The sequence below is a fragment of the Mauremys mutica genome, chromosome 26 (genome assembly GCF_020497125.1).
Source record: "Mauremys mutica isolate MM-2020 ecotype Southern chromosome 26, ASM2049712v1, whole genome shotgun sequence".
Classification (NCBI taxonomy): domain Eukaryota; kingdom Metazoa; phylum Chordata; order Testudines; family Geoemydidae; genus Mauremys; species Mauremys mutica.
The window spans coordinates 11,107,360-11,123,519 of NC_059097.1; the positions used below are offsets into that span (position 1 = coordinate 11,107,360).

The 16,160-nt window shown below is 50.2% G+C and overlaps 1 protein-coding gene across 1 annotated transcript in view; it reads right to left on the bottom strand.

The window, feature by feature from the left end:
- LOC123356632 overlaps nucleotides 1–16,160 on the bottom strand; it is a 1,710,063-nt gene that overhangs the window by 340,125 nt on the left and 1,353,778 nt on the right.

Consider the following 16,160-nt stretch of genomic DNA (forward strand, 5'->3'; position numbering starts at 1 on the left):
CTCTGGGGGGTGCGGCACTGGGCATAGGGAGTCGGAGGGGTGCTGGGCAGGGGGTTGGTGGGGGTCTCTGGGTGGTGAGGCACTGGGCGTAGGGAGTCGGAGGGGTGCCGGGCAGGGGGTTTGTGGGGGTCTCTGGGTGGTGCGGCGCTGCGCGTAGGGAGCCAGAGGGGTGCTGGGCAGGGGGTTTGTGAGGGCAGGGGCAGGTTCTCTCTGAGGCACAGAGATTTTTCGTGGAGTTGGTGGCTCCTTTCTTTCCTCACCCTGGAGTAAACTCAGCTTTTTATTCCATGGTACATGTTTTATGGACTAACAACAGCAGCTTGAAGAAAGAGGAGAGTGAATATCTCACTCTCAGGGCTGAAGGTGGCCACGTCCCCTCTGTTGGACCGTTTCCATTGTAGGAGAGAAGGTTTCAATGGAATTGAATGCCCTGGCTCAGACTAGAGACACAGAAAGGTTTTGCTGTTTGTTGAGAGCAAAGGAAATTGTGTCTGTATGTGAAACTGATGAGGGACATGAAACGCCCACAGGGTGGCACAATGCCCTAAGCTAAGGCAGGAGGGTGAAGGAATCGGGCTAAGGAATGACTGAAGTGGACTCACCTGGGGTCTCTACTGGGACCAGCACTGTTCAACATACTCCTAAGTGATCTGGAAAAAGGTGTAAACAGTGAGGTTTGCAACATTTGCAGATGATACAACCAACCCATGTTAGTTACGTCCAAAAGAGAGTGCAAAGTGTGACAAAGGGATCTCACCAAATGGAGTGACTGGGCAGCAAATGAAATTCAATGTGGATCAATGCAAAGTAAGGCACGTGGGAAAACATGATCCCAGCTCTACATCTAAACTGATGGGGTCTAAATTAGCTCTTACAACTTAAGAAAGAGATCTTGGAGTCACTGTGGATACTTCTCTGAAAACATCTACTCAATGTGCATCGGCAGTCAAAAAAGCGAACATAATGTCGGGAAGTCATTAGGAAAGGGATGGCTGGCAAGACAGAAATATAATATTGCCTGTGTATAAATCTGTGGTATGCCCACATCTTGAATACTGGAGCTGGTCCCCCATCTCAAAAAGATATATCGGAGTTGGGAAAGGCACAGAAAAGGGCAACGAAAATGATTGGGGTGTGGAACAGCTTCCATGTGAGGTGAGATTAGTAAGACTGAGGGGAGTTTTCAGCTTGGAAAAGAGATGACTAAGGGGGGGCTAGGATAGAGGTCTAAAAATGATGACAGGTTTGGAGAAAGTAAATAAGGAAGTATCAGAGGGGTAGCCTTGTTAGCCTGGATCTGTAAGGAAGTGCTATTTACTCCTCATAACACAAGAACTGGGGTCACCCGATGAAAGGAATAGACAGCAGGTTTAAAATAAACCAAAGGAAGTATTTCTTCACCCAACACACAGTCAACCTGGGGAAACTTTGCCAGAGGATGTTGTGAGGGCCAAGACTATAACAGGGTCCACCAAAGAACTAGGTAAGTTGATGGAGGACGGGTCCATCATTGGCTATTAGCCAGGATGGGCAGGGATACAAAACCATGCTCTTGAAGTGTCCCCAGCCTCTGTTTGCCGGAAGCTGGAAATGAGCGACAGGGGATGAATCGCTTGATGATTCCCTGTTCTGTCAATTCCCTCGCGGGCAGCTGGCATTGGCCACTGTGGGAGGACAGGATTCTGGGCTGGCTGGACCATTGGTCTGATCCAGTATGGCTGTTCTTATGACCAATAGAGGCCAGTCCCCACCAGCAATACTTATATTTGGTGCACTGAAAGGGCCAACTTTCCAAAGCTGACCCAAAGGTTTAGTAAAAGTGTTTTGGAGAAAAACATTAAACAGAACAATGCGAATGAAAACTGGGAGGTATTGTTTAAGGAGCTTGTTAGATGGGGCATAAGCCAGATTGCCTAATTATCTAAGCTTGCAATGGCCTTCCACTCAACTCGTTGACATTTTTCCATCCGCAAATGTGGTACCCATTTTAAAACCTAGATCCAATCAATTACAACATGTCCGGGAAGATTCTAGGCATCAATGATCTGATCATTGGGTTGATGGCGGTAAACAAGAGATTCCCATAAGGCTCCCTCCCTCCCTCTTCCCAAGAGCCACCCTCATCCTCTCTCCCCTTTCTGCTCCCGCATCCTCTGCAAACTTTCGAAGACAGATGCCTCGTGATGGCCTTTGCTCGTGGGGATGTTGCCTCTTGGTCAGGGTTTCGACCCTTTTGGGGGGAAGGATGCAGCAGATGGGGTGGGGTAGGGGGAGCACAGGGCCTCCCATGGGCTCTGACCCAGGCCACTTTGAGGGCAACACTTCCTACCACCCCGCTATTGTCCTAAGTTCACAGTTTATCACAGGAAGCTCTGAAGGGTGTCAACTCACTGCTTGGTACCTCTTCTCAGCCGGGTGTGGCATGGCAGCTCTCTCCTTGGGGTGGCAGCTGCCTCATCCAGGTCGGTGACTTGTCGGTGGGCGGGATTGAACCGGGGACCTCTGGAGCTTAGTACGTGGGCCTCTACAGCATGAACTAAAAGCCACCTGGCTGTTAGCGAGGGCTGTATAGAAGACATGTTTTATTGCTCCCTTTAAGTGATCTCGGTGCCACTAGCTGGGACACCCCACCACCCCCTGGAGGTGTGTGGGTTACATACTTCCCCTAGCTGAGGAAGCGCATCCTGAGCTTCGGAGAGTTCCCAGCTGTAACCCCGGATGACCCCTGTAACAATGCGACCTCTGGCGGGACACTGCTGAGAGTATCAATTCAGGACAAATTGCTTGGAGCAGGGCAGTCACAGCCCGAGGCTGGGTGCCCTTTACTATTAAAGCATGTCACAGCAGCCATGCAGAGAGGACTTTGGTTTCACCCCACTGGCCAATCGGACGTTATACAAGCAATTCCCTCAGCTATTCCAGTTCCCTTCTATCACCCCCAGCCCCGCTCCTTATGGGGATGAATGGTTATGAAAACCAAAACCCCAGTAAAAGAAAACGGGTTCTCTCAAAGGACCCCAAAGGACCAAGCCCCAGATGCAGATCAATAGATGAGTCAGGTCTTATCCACAAATCACGCTTTTGCAAATCTTTTAACATTGTTATGGAAAAATTGATCCATGTGTTGTGTTTTCAATCAGATCAGCCTGAGGCCTTTTATTAATTAGAAGCACGCAGGGGAGAACCGTTATGGAAACGGCCTCCCCGAAGCTGGTTACAGACAGCCTTATAAAGCTTAAAATCACAATCATAATATGCAAGTTACATACATAATGTCCTTATTATTTTGCTAAAAAAATATTGCAAAGTTAATGCTGATTGGAGCAGGAGTAAATTTCTTCCATATTAGGCTTTTCCTGTTCTTACTTATCTGTTCTATGCGGTTACGTGCTGGCAGTCGGGGATATTACAAAATTGTTTTTCAGTCGGGGACGGTTAGGACTTTCCACTGTCTCCTCCGTGCCCCCCTGCTTGGCTTGTCTGGCCGGCCCTGGCAGCTTGACATGAGGCCTGGGTCTACAAGGCCTTGGATAACACTGGATTTTCCCTTACAACATCTAAAATATAAAGGTTTATTCATAAAAAGAAAGAAATATAGATGAGAGTTAAAATTGTTAAAGGAATTAATTACACACAGTGATGGCAAAGTTCTTGGTTCAGGCTTGTAGCAGTGATGGAATAAACTGCAGGTTCAAATCAAGTTTCTGGAGTCCATCCACAGCTGGGATGGGGCATTCAGTCCTTTGTAGAGAGCTTCAGCTTGTAGCAAAGTCTCTCCGGAGATATGAAGCTGCACTGAAAGTAAGATGGAGATGAGACATCAGCCTTTTCTAGCCTCTTGCCACATTGTCTTTGCTTTCTTTGTCCCAAGGACACTCTATCCAGCACGTGGCATAGAAAAACCTTAGAGTTCTGTCCATAGGCAGGTCCCTGCAGACCTTGCTGAGTCACAAGGCATATCTGCCTTCTCTCAGTGGGTCGATTGTATAGCTGATGGTCCTTAATGGGCCATTAAGCAGGCTAGGCAGAACTGACACCAACTTATCTGGGGTGTTCCCCAGAAGTTTGAAATACAGGCAGCATAGAGCCAATATTCATAACATCAACTACAAAAATGATACACATCTAGAGATAGCATCATTATAATCAGCCAATCATAACCTCTCCGTAGACCCCTTACACGACAACCTTTCTACAAGATTGGCTGCAAATATAGATCAGTGGTCGCAGCAGTGATCTATACAGTTACAGATTATGTCAGTAACGTCACAGGAGGTGACATGGCATCAGTGAGACTGATACTGGAATACTGCCTCCAGTTTTGGTGTTTTCATTTGAAAAAGATGTTGTGAAATTGGAGCTGGGGCAGCAAAGAGCCACCAAAGGTTCTGAGGGCTGGAGAAAAATGCCTTCTAGTGAGCTACTGAAAGAGCTCAACCTGTTTAGCTTATCAAAAGAAGATTGAAAGGCGACTTCATTGAAATGTTGAAGTGCCTTAATGGAGAGAAAAGATTGGGTATTAAAGGGCTCTTTAATCTAGCAAAGAAAGGAATAACAAGACCCAATGGCTGGAAGATGAAAAGAGACAAATTCGTATTACAACTAAGGCACAAATATTCAACAGCGAGGATGATTCATCACAGGAACAAGCTACCAAGGAAAGTGGTGGATTCTCCATCTCTTGATGTCATTTCATGAAGACTAGATGCCTTTCTGGAATGTGTTTGCCCCAAAAGTAGCTCTTGTGTCCTACAGGAGGCCTGTGATACGCAGGGGGTCAGATTAGATGCTCTAATGGTCTCTTCTGGCCATAAAGTCGACTAATTTCTAAAAAACTGAGTGTAGCATTGGGAGCAGCGTCTGATGTTTCCCTGTCTAGCCGGCTTGCTGCCTAGAACGAACGCTCCTTGAGTGGGGTGATCCCCAGGGAGCAGCTCAAACCTGCAAAGTGCCTGGCCAGGGGCAGGACATTGGCACAGCAAGGGAGGGGTGTGGCAGTGACATCACAAAGGCCTTTTGCAGAACCTCAGTCTATTGGTCCAAGGTGGTGGGGAGGTGGTGACCTCACAGAGAGATGCTGACATCAGCCAGGCAGGACAGGGGCGAGGGGCCAGGGAAACCTCAGAGACCCCTGTGGCTTTGCTTCAGCAAGTCTCCTTCTCCAGGTCTCTCTCTGAGGACTGAGAGAGTATTCGGGTTCACGGACGTGAGCGCCAGGAGGAACCTCTTTCGAGTTTTCTCCTTCCCTTGTAGTGATTTTACTGGAAAACAACCATCCCTGTTTAGAAGGTAAGAGCCTCCTGGAGCTTTGAAACCTGTTCAGTCTGATCCATCTGGTGACAGTTGAATTCTAGTGTGTGTGTGTGTGTGTGTTGCGGGGAGTGCTCTGCAGCTCCCACTGTGGGAGGTCCACCCAAAAATGTGGGACTAAAATAGTGCTCGGGCAGTGATCCCCACCAGTGGCCTGGGCCATCCTTTGGCCTCTCTGGTGAGAACCCTCAGCCTCCCGTCCTCAGTCTCTACCCTGATTGGCTGAGCAGGGGGTTATTGACAGGGAGGAGACTCAGGTCCTTGTTGGTCTCTTTTAAGATGAAGTAAATAAGTCAGAACCAGTTCTATGTTTGATGAATTTTGCTGCTTCTCTGCATTAATTGTCTCTGAGCAGTTCATGAGTCTCTCTAACATTGCAGTTCTCCTCAAATACTTGCTGAATACCGGTAATTCCTGTGCACTGTTGTTGGTCTGGAGTTCATCACAGAGCACTTTATTCAGGTCATTCAATGTCTGAAATTCAAGATCTGATGATTAGTTTGTAAAAGCAGCAAAGAGTCCTGTGGCACCTTATAGACTAGCAGATGTTTTGGAGCATGAGCTTTCGTGGGTGAATACCCACTTCGTCGGATGCATGTAGTGGAAATTTCCAGGGGCAGGTATATTGAAAATCAGGGCTCTTGGGTCCTATTCCCAACTCTGCCACTGACTGGCTGTGTGACCTAAGAGAAGTCAATTCTCCTTTCTCAGCCTTAGCTTCTCCCTCTTTCGAGTAGGGATAATAATGATCCGCTCCTGCCTACTTCACAGTGAGTGGAGGCAGGGCCGGCTCTAGGTTTTTTGCCACCCCAAGGAAAAAAAAATTTGGCTGCCCCCACCCCAGTCCTGGCCTCCCCCCACAACCCTTGCTGCCCGAGCCCTGGGCTCTGCCCCCCCCCACACACACCCCTGCCGCCCCAGCTCTGGGCCTCCCCTCCCACCCGCACCCCCCTGCCGCCCCAGCCCTGGAATCTCCTCCACACACACCCCATGCTGCCCCAGCTCTGGGCTCCCCCTTCCCCACCAGTGCTCCCCCACCCACACACCCTCTGCTGCCCCAGCCCTGGGCTCCCCTCCCCACACCTGCACCCTCCTTCTGCCCCTGCCCTGGGTCACTGGTAACTTGCTCCCAGGGCGGGTCATTCAGCAGGAATTTTGGATGTGCACAGAACACAGACAGGACTGGTTCCCGCATGGTTACAGAACTGCAGTAAAATGGAACAATTTTCAGCTTGTGTGACTGGAGGAGATCTGGATGCATATTATAAGACTGTCCTCCATAAATGAGGAAAAGTTGAGGTGCCTTTATTATTCTTTGTTTCTATGGGGAATTTGCCAGTGCAATATCACTGTCTTCCTTTTAAACAAACAAAACTAGAAAAAAAATGGCAATCACTGTTGAAAATAGCAATTCCAGTCCTAATAACCCCTGGGAAGCATTTCTTGCTCAATTTTATCTAGTAGGATGCCCCTGGAACAAAGGGATCGAGAAACCTGCATCACTGAAAGTGCAGCCATGGAGACACCACACAGCAGCCTTCCCTAGCAGGGGCAGGGGGGCGAGAAGGGACATCATCCGAGCTCCCTGCATCCAGGTCACTTTCCTCAGCCGGGCTGCGTCAGGGGAGGGCAGAGAGCAGCAGCTTCTGATGCTTCCTCACAGCCCAGCCCAGGTGGGGACAGTGACCAGGACGCATGGGGCACATAGTGTGGCTCCTCGCTCCCCCCACCCTCTGTGGGGCCACGGAGGAGCATTGGGGCAGGGGAGAGCAGTGAGCACCTTTGCACGGCCACATGGTGCCCTTTGACCCCCTGGAGCCCTGGGCGGCTGCCGGGGGCCCCACCCCTAAGGCCGGCCGGGCTCCCCAGCACGAACAGCAGAGACACAGGGAGACTGGCCACCCACTGAGCAGAGGTAGCCTGGGCGGCTCGTAATGGAGGCTCGGGGGGGCTCAGCCTCCCCAAACCTTGCGTCGCCAAGGGGACAGTGGGGCCCATGACTAGGGGCCCTGGCCAAATTAGGCCCCCCTGGAAAACTCTCCCCCACGGTGGCCCCAGGGCTGGAGGAGCTCCCACTCCCTGCTACGGCCCGGGGGCTGCAGCAGGGCACAGAGCTTCTCTGGTCTCGGGGCTGCAGCGGGGCAGGGGTAAAGGAGTGACAGGGTGGGGCCAGTGGGGGAAGGGGGGAACAGAGGTGACAGTGGGTGGGGCCATGGGTGGAAGGTGTGAAAGGGGGCGGAGCCACACTCAGAAGTGGGGGGGAGGCAGGGTTCCGGTGCTGGGGCCCCCGCACTTGTTCTCCCTTTCCCTGGGCTTTGGCATCGCTAGCCCCTGCTTAGCAAGTAGGGGTCAGTGGTCCCCAAAATGTGGGGCGTGACTCCTAGGGGGACACAGAGGAAGATTGATGGGGGCACCTCAGGGCCTGAGCCAGCCCCCATGGAGGGCAGGGAGGGAGCCCCACTCAGCCCCACTCTGTCCCAGCTCTTCCCCAACCCCAACCCCACCCTCAGCCTGGGCCCTGGCTCCCAGCCCGGCCTCGACCCCCTTACCCCTGTCCGCACCCCTCTCCCCAGCAAGCAACGGCCCCACTCCCAGCCCCGGTTCTCGACCGCGGCTTCCGAGGGGCCACAGCCATGGACACGAGGGCGCAGTGTGAAATGTTTGGGGCCCACTGGGTTAGGGTGACGTCCTCAATCACTTCTCTGCAGTCCAATGAAAGCGATTCCTCCCCCACCCACCCCTCCGTCAGGACGGCCTAGGTACGTTCTGCTGCCCTTCACTCGTACAGGAAGGAGAATAACATTTCATTGCACTCAATGCTAAAGTGATTTGCAACCCACCACCATCCCAAACTTGCATCCGAAGAAGTGGGTATTCACCCACGAAAGCTCATGCTGCAAAACGTCTGTTAGTCTATAAGGTGCCACAGGATTCTTTGCTGCTTCTACAGAACCAGACTAACACGGCTACCCCTCTGATACTTGACATCCCAAACTGGTCATTTTGGGGAAGCGGCCCCATCATGCTGCATAGCTAGGCAGAGTAGGGGTGTCTGTGCAAACACGGCCTGTTCCTGAAGTCTTCCCCCAGCTCCTCACTAGCTGTGAGGGGGGAGCTCATTCAGCTTCTGCTTACGCTTAGTATTTAAAAACTCCTTAGTGGCCCTATCTCTGCCGGCCTTAGATTTCTCCTCCTGTCCTTATCTTAGCAGCTCAGATGAGGTGGCCGAGTGGTTAAGGTGATGCTGTTAATCCATTGTGCTCTGCATGCATGGTTCAAATCCCATCCTCATGGGATGCATTTAGTCTTCACTCTCCTTTATAGACAACCATCTCCCCCCTTGGTACAATGACAGATCAAACAATGTTGTTTCTTGCAAACAAAAACCTTCTCAGAATCTAAGCTGCCTCCCCCCCTTGCTTCAAATAAAATGTCTAAATCCCAGATTTCTAAAAAAATTCTCTAGTCCTGCATTTCTTAGTTTTTATCTCAAAAGGGAACAGCCTCATAATCTCCCCCAAACACCCTTGGACCTCCCCAAATAATTAAAATACCCCCAACCTGAGCAAGGCCACAACAGTGAACCAAAGCCAGTGTCTAGACCAAGCTGTTCTGAAGGAGACAACTCAACCATTTTGTCTCTGCTTCCCTTGGCAAAGTCTGACTGGGAAAACAAAATTCCCCAAACTGAAAATTTTCTGCTGAGAAACCACTACTAGTCTGTTTGGGGACTTTGGTTTGAATGTATTATTATTATTCTCTTCTGATTTCTGAATCAGTTTTGTCATCCAGGTGTATTTCCAGCTGTTGAGTTGTGGGGGAGAGAGGCCAATTCATAATGTCTCTACCCCACCTGTCATAGTTTCTTCCAACTGGCTAGGAAGTACCTTTGCTAGGATGTGAGTCAAGCAGTGTCCATTGTCGCTGTGCTATCTCAGAGAAGTCTGCATTGTACACGGTTCCTGCCTGGGATAGTCCTTGGGAGTGTGGATCCCTTTAATGGGCCAGCAGCGGGTCTGGTTCCTCCATTGTCACACCTGAAAGGCTGGTGGTGGGCATTTCCCAACCTCATCTCAGTAACACACACAGAGCAAAACTTCCCAGCCAATGCTACACACACAATCCAACACAATAGTAATGTTCAACAGACAAAGACTTTTGAAATGACACCTCACCAGGCAGACTTTGTACAAACCATATCATCATTATAGGAGAGTGGTGAATATGGGGCTTCCAGGGTGCTGCTTTGAGCACAGCGTGCCACCCCTGGGCTGACATTGCAATGGAGACGTACCCTTAGAGTCCATCTCTCCTGGGATAAAGATGGCAGCAGGGCTGGCCTGGACCATCTGACTTGGGCTAATGAAGCTAAAGCTGAGAGGCTAAAAACTGTGGTGCAGATATTTCTGTTCACACTGAAGCCTGGGTTCGGAAACCCTCACCCCTCGTGGGGTCTCAGAGGTTGGGCTCAAGACCATCTGTCTGCACTGGAATTTTATACTCTTGCAGCCCAAGCCGCATAACCCTGAGTCAGCTGACCCGGGCTTTGCGACAGGTGCCCTGGGTGTGTTAATCGCAGTGCAGACATAACATTAGGCTACGTCTCCAGTGCAATGAAACACCCACGACTGGCCCGTGTCACATTAATCAGGGTCATGCGGCTTGGGCTGTAAAGTTGCAGTGTCCGTGTCTCGGCTCAGGCTCAGTCCCCTGCTCCAGGAGCCCAGAAGGTTGGGAGGGAGTTTAGCAAGTGGAAATGGTAAAACCGCAGGGGAGTATTACCCTGGACTCATGGCATTTCTCCATTGGTCTGTCTGCTCTGGGGCAGGGACAGAAACACGTCCTTCTGCTTTTGTTATTTCAAAGGGCAGGTTAGGATTTTCATTCTCAGACACGGTGCACAAAACAGGACTCAACCCTCGGCATAAACGAAATGAGCTGCCCACAGATTCTGGCAGCCACAATGAGCATTTGGTGTGAGAGCTCAGACCTGCCCCTGTCCCAGAGGGACGGGGTCATCTGAGAGGGGACTGGACCACTGACCTATCAACTCCTAACTCCCAAACTTTCAGTAACTCTATCATCAGTGCCTGTGAGTGTAATTCAAACCATAAGAAAAACCACACTAGGCTAGGCCGAAGGTCCATCTAGCTCTGAATCTTGTCTTCTGACAGCAGCGAATACCAGGTGCCCCAAAAGCAACTCAGTAAGGTACCACTGGAACTTGAACCCAGGATCTCCTGTATACAAAACAGTGGTTTTAGCCAGCTAAGCTATGGTGCCTACAGCTGCTGAAGGGATCATGTCTGCACATACCTGACTCTCTGCCAACCTCCATCTGCGCCTGACAAGCTTTGCTTCTGTTTGGATTCAGTAAAGCAGAGGAGCAGGTGAAGTTTTACTCCCAAGGTTCTTTGGACAGATCTACACTACAAAATTAGATCGGTGTAACTACATTACTCAGGGGTGTAAAAAATTTACCTCCCTAAGCAATGCAGTTATATCAGCCTAACCCCGGTGCAGATAGCGCTGTGCCAACAGGAGGGCTTCTTCCATCAACATAGCTTGGGGAGGGGCTTGGTTAGTGAAGATGAAGAGAATAGGTGGCCCATGGCTCTTGCATTTGGGGAGGCTGGGTGTGAGCGTTGGAAGCTCCCTAGAAGTGGGGGGCCCATTGGTGCCCAGACCATGGCACTGCGCCCCCACCCTTCTCCTCTCTCTGAGGCCCCACCTGTGCTCCCCCCTTGCTCCTGTTTGGCCACTTCCCACCCCCGCTCTTCCTCTTTGGCTGAGGACGGCTGAGCCACCTTTCGCTCGCTCCTCTCCTCCCCCAAGGCCTTCCTGCCTGCTGCTCGTGCCTCTCCACCCCCTACCACAAGGTCTGCCCACCAGCCGCCACCTCGCTGACCCGTCCCTGCAACCCACCCTGCCCACCACCCACACCTCTGTGCCTCTCCCTGGAGACCCACCCTGCCCACTTCTCTCACCTCTGTCCCTCCCCTGAGACCTGCCCTGCCCACTGCCCCCACCTCCGAGACCTGCTCTGCCCACCGCTCGAACCTCTCTGCCCCTCCCCTGAGACCCACCCTGTCCATGTCTTTCTTCGGTCGTCTGTTGTTATTCCATGAAACATCAAGAATGGAATAAAAAGCTGCGTTTACTCCAGGGTGAGGAAAGAAAGGAGCCACCAACCCCCTGGCATTGCTGCTATAGTTAAAGTGTTTTAACTAAACAGCTATTGAATGTCCTCCCTATGCCCCTTGTGTCACCAGAGCACATCCATGCTAGCAGTTCTTGGATGGCAACAGAGAGCAGTGCACTGTGAGTAACTATCCCACTGTGCAACTAGCTGCAGGGTGTTTTGGGAAGGGTTTGCAATGCCTCACGGGCTGGTACAGCATCACATGATGCAGGTTTCTCTATCCCACCGTTCCATGGGCATCTTACTAGATTACCAGCTGCTTTTCAACTGCGGTGTGGAGACTGTGTGTGTGTGGGGAGAGACAGTGTGTGTGTTGGGAAAGAGTGAGTGTGTTGAGATAGGTAGGAGCAGATCATTATTATCCCTACTTGAAAGAGGGAGAAGCTAAGGCTGAGAAAGGAGAATTGACTTCTCTTAGGTCACACGGCCAGTCAGTGGCAGAGTTGGGAATAGGACCCAAGAGCCCTGATTTTCAAACTAACCATCGGATCTTGAATTTCAGACATTGAATGACCTGAATAAAGTGCTCTCAGATGAACTCCAGACCACAACAGTGCACAGGAATTATTCAGCAAGTATTTGAGGAGAACTGCAAGGTTAGAGAGAATCATGAACTGCTCAGAGACCATTAATGCAGAGAAGCAGCAAAATTCATCAAACATAGAACTGGGTCTGACTTATTTACTTCGTCTTAAAAGAGAACAACAAGGACCTGAGTCTCCTCCCTGTCAATAACCCCCTGCTCAGCCAATCAGGGTAGAGACTGAGGATAGGCGGCTGAGGGTTCTCACCAGAGAGCCCAAAGGATGGCCCAGGTCACTGGTGGGGATCACTGCCCGAGCACTATTTCAGCCCCACATTTTTGGGTGGACCTCCCACAGTGGGAGCTGCAGAGCACTCCCCGCAACACACACACACACACACTCCTGGTGTTGGGAGGAGAACAGGAGAAAGGACAAAAGAAGCAAGAAATGAAGAGAAAGGAGAGAGGGATGGATGGAGGAAAAGGGGAAACAAAAAGGACAAAACCTAATGTCCCCAGTGATTCTCAGGGAAAAAATCCCAGGTGCGCAATAAACTTCTGTCTCCTTAAGCTGGTGTTTTCCATGCTTAGAATTCAACTGTCACCAGATGGATCAGACTGAACAGGTTTCAAAGCTCCAGGAGGCTCTTACCTTCTAAACAGGGACGGCTGTTTTCTAGTAAAATCACGAAAAGGGAAGGAGAAAACTCGAAAGAGGTTCCTCCTGGCGCTCACGTCCGTGAACCCGAATACTCTCTCAGTCCTCAGAGAGAGACCTGGAGAAGGAAACTTGCTGAAGCAAAGCCACAGGGGTCTCTGAGGTTTCCCTGGCCCCTCGCCCCTGTCCTGCCTGGCTGATGTCAGCATCTCTCTGTGAGGTCACCACCTCCCCACCACCTTGGACCAATAGTCTGAGGTCCTGCAAAAGGCCTTTGTGATGTCACTGCCACACCCCTTCCTTGCTGCGCCAATGTCCTGCCCCTAGCCAGGCACTTTGGAGGTTTGAGCTACTCCCTGTGGATCACCCCTATCAAGGAGCGTTCGTTCTAGGCAGCAAGCTGGATAGACAGGGAAACATCAGACACTGCTCCCAATGCTACACTCAGTTTTTCAGAAAGGAGTTGACTTTATGGCCAGAAGAGACCATTAGAGCATCTAATCTGACCCCCTGCATATCACAGGCCTCCTGTATGACACAAGAGCTACTTTTGGGGCAAACACATTCCAGAAAGGCATCTAGTCTTCATGAAATGACATCAAGAGATGGAGAATCCACCACTTTCCTTGGTAGCTTGTTCCTGTGGTGAATCATCCTCACTGTTGAATCTTTGTGCCTTAGTTGTAATATGAATTTGTCTCTTTTCACCTTCCAGACATTGGGTCTTGTTATGCTTTTCTCTGCTAGATTAAAAAGCCCTTTAATATCCAATCTTTTCTCTCCATTAAGGCACTTCAAGACTTCAATGAAGTCACCTTTCAATCTTCTTTTGATAAGCTGGACAGGTTGAGCTCTTTCAGTAGCTCACTAGAAGGCATTTTTCTCCAGCCCTCAGGACATTTGGTGGCTCTTTGCTGCCCCAGCTCCAATTTCACAACATCTTTTTCAAACGAGGACACCAAATCTGGAGGCAGTATTCCAGTATCAGTCTCACTGATGCCGTGTCACCTCCTGTGGCGTTACTGACATAATCTGTAACTGTATAGATCACCGTTGCGACCACTGTTCTATATTTGCAGCCAATATTGTAGAAAGGTTGTCATGTAAGGGGTCTATGGAGAGGTTCTGATTGGCTGATTATAATGATGCTATCTCTAGATGTGTATCATTTTTGTAGTTGAAGTTATAAGTATTGGCTCTGTTCTGTCCATATTTCAAACTTGTGCTCTGCTTCCGGGAAACACCCTAGCCAGACAAGTTGGTGTCAGTTCTGCCTAGCCTGCTTGATGGCCCATTAAAGACCATCAGCTCTACAATCGACCCACTGAGAGAAGGCAGATACGCCTTGTAACTCAGCAAGGTCTGCAGGGACCTGCCTATGGACAGAACTCTAAGGTTTTTCTATGCCACGTGCTGGACAGAGTGTCCTTGGGACAAAGAAAGCAAAGACCACATGGCAAGAGACTATAAAAGGCTCATGCCTCATCTCCATCTTGTCTTCAATCCTGCTTCATACCTCTGGAGAGACTTTGCTACAAACTGAAGCTCTGTACAAAGGACTGAATGACCCATCCCAGCTGTTTATTGAACCTGCAGTTTATTCCATCACTGCTACAAGCCTAAACCAAGAACTTTCCCATTACTGTATGTGAAGGGTTAAAATCCATGTGCATGTTATATAACAACCTGGTCTATGGATTGTGGCAGCTCTTTTCCAGACCCGAAGTCCAGACTATGGTCTAGCCCACTATGACTGTTTTGATGGTTTAAATTACACTCACAGGCACTGATGATATTACTGAAAGTTTGGGAGTTAGGAGCTGGTAGGTCAGTGGCCCAGTCCCCTCACAGATGACCCCGTCCCTGTGGGACAGGGGCAGGTCTGAGCTCTCACACCAAATGCCTCATTGTGGCTGCCAGAATCTGTGGGCAGCTCGTTTAGTTTATGCTGAGGGTTGAGTCCTGCTTCGTGCACCATGTGTGAGAATGAAAATACTAAACCCCCCTTTGAAATAACGAATGCAGCAGGACGTGTTATTGTCCCTGCCCCAGAGCAGACAGACCGATGGAGAAATGCCATTGAGACCAGGGTAATACTCCACTGCCGTTCTACCTTTTTTACTTGCTACTCTCCCTCCCAGCCTTGTGGGGTCTCAGAGCCTGGTATTGAGCCTGAGCCGAGATGTCTACACTGCAAATTTACCACCCCACAGCCCAAGCCCCGGGAGCCTGAGCTGGTATGGGGGCAGCCCTGGGTGTTTCATTGCAGTGTGGACATAAGCCTATTGTGTTTCATTTCTTAGGTTCTGCTGCCATCGTGTGGCCATTTCCTTCCCCTCCTTTCTGTCCAAAGCGCAGAGCCCAGTTCCTCCAGGGGGAGAAGGACGTCTTCCTTCTTTCCTTCCTCAACAGCCCTCTTCCTTGGAGAGCCCTTTGCTGGGGTCTGGGTGAGGAACAGCCGTTTCTGAGGATTAATTTCGTATTAATGGTGTTGATCTATAGATTTTACAGCCAGACTAGATCACTAGGTACCTCTGCTCTGAGGGGGGATTTGATAGCTGCTTTCAACTACCTGAAAGGGGGTTCCAAATACGATGGATCTAGACTGTTCTCAGTGGTAGAAGATGATAGAACAAGGAGTAATGGTCTCAAGTTGCAGAGGGGGAGGTTTAGGTTGGATATTAGGAAAAACTTTTTCACTAGTAGGGTGGTGAAGAACTGGAATGGGTTACCTAGGGAGGTGGTGGAATCTCCTTCCTTAGAGGTTTTTAAGGTCAGGCTTGACAAAGCCTTGGCTGGGATGATTTAGTTGGGTTTTGTCCTGCTTTGAGCAGGGGGTTGGACTAGATGACCTCCTGAGGTCCCTTCCAACCCTGAGATTCTATGATTCTATGACCTGATTCAGAACAGAGTCCAGAGAATTTTACCCAGTGACTCCTACATCCACCCCAAGATCTTCTGGCTGAACGAGGAGGGTTCATTCAGAAAGTCATCGTGTTTGGGTGTAAAGGTGTGAAATGATGGGGAAATTGGCCCCTCTTTCAAGTTTAAATGTTGTCACTTCTACACCTAGACCGGGGTGGCCAACCTGAGCCTGAGAAGGAGCCAGAATTTCCCAATGTAACTGCCAAACGTGCACCTTTGTATGCAACTACTGAGTCAATTGTGAACCTTCCCATCATTGTCCTTTGCTCTTAACCCTGAGGCTATTGCCCCATCATGGGGCCATTTCCCGCCTCTCTTTCATACAGAAGCACAATTTTCTTTGCACAGACACAGGAACAGCAAGATCTTTCTCTGTCCCTTGTGCAAAGCAGGAGGCCAAATTCCATGGAAACAATGGACAAGCAGGGGGCTCTGGGCACATCCAGCCCTGGCCGTGAGATGTTCCCTCCCCTCTTTCTTTATGCTCCTGTTGTTATTTCATGGATTGTCTGGGATGGGGAAAAAGCTGAGTTCACTCCAGG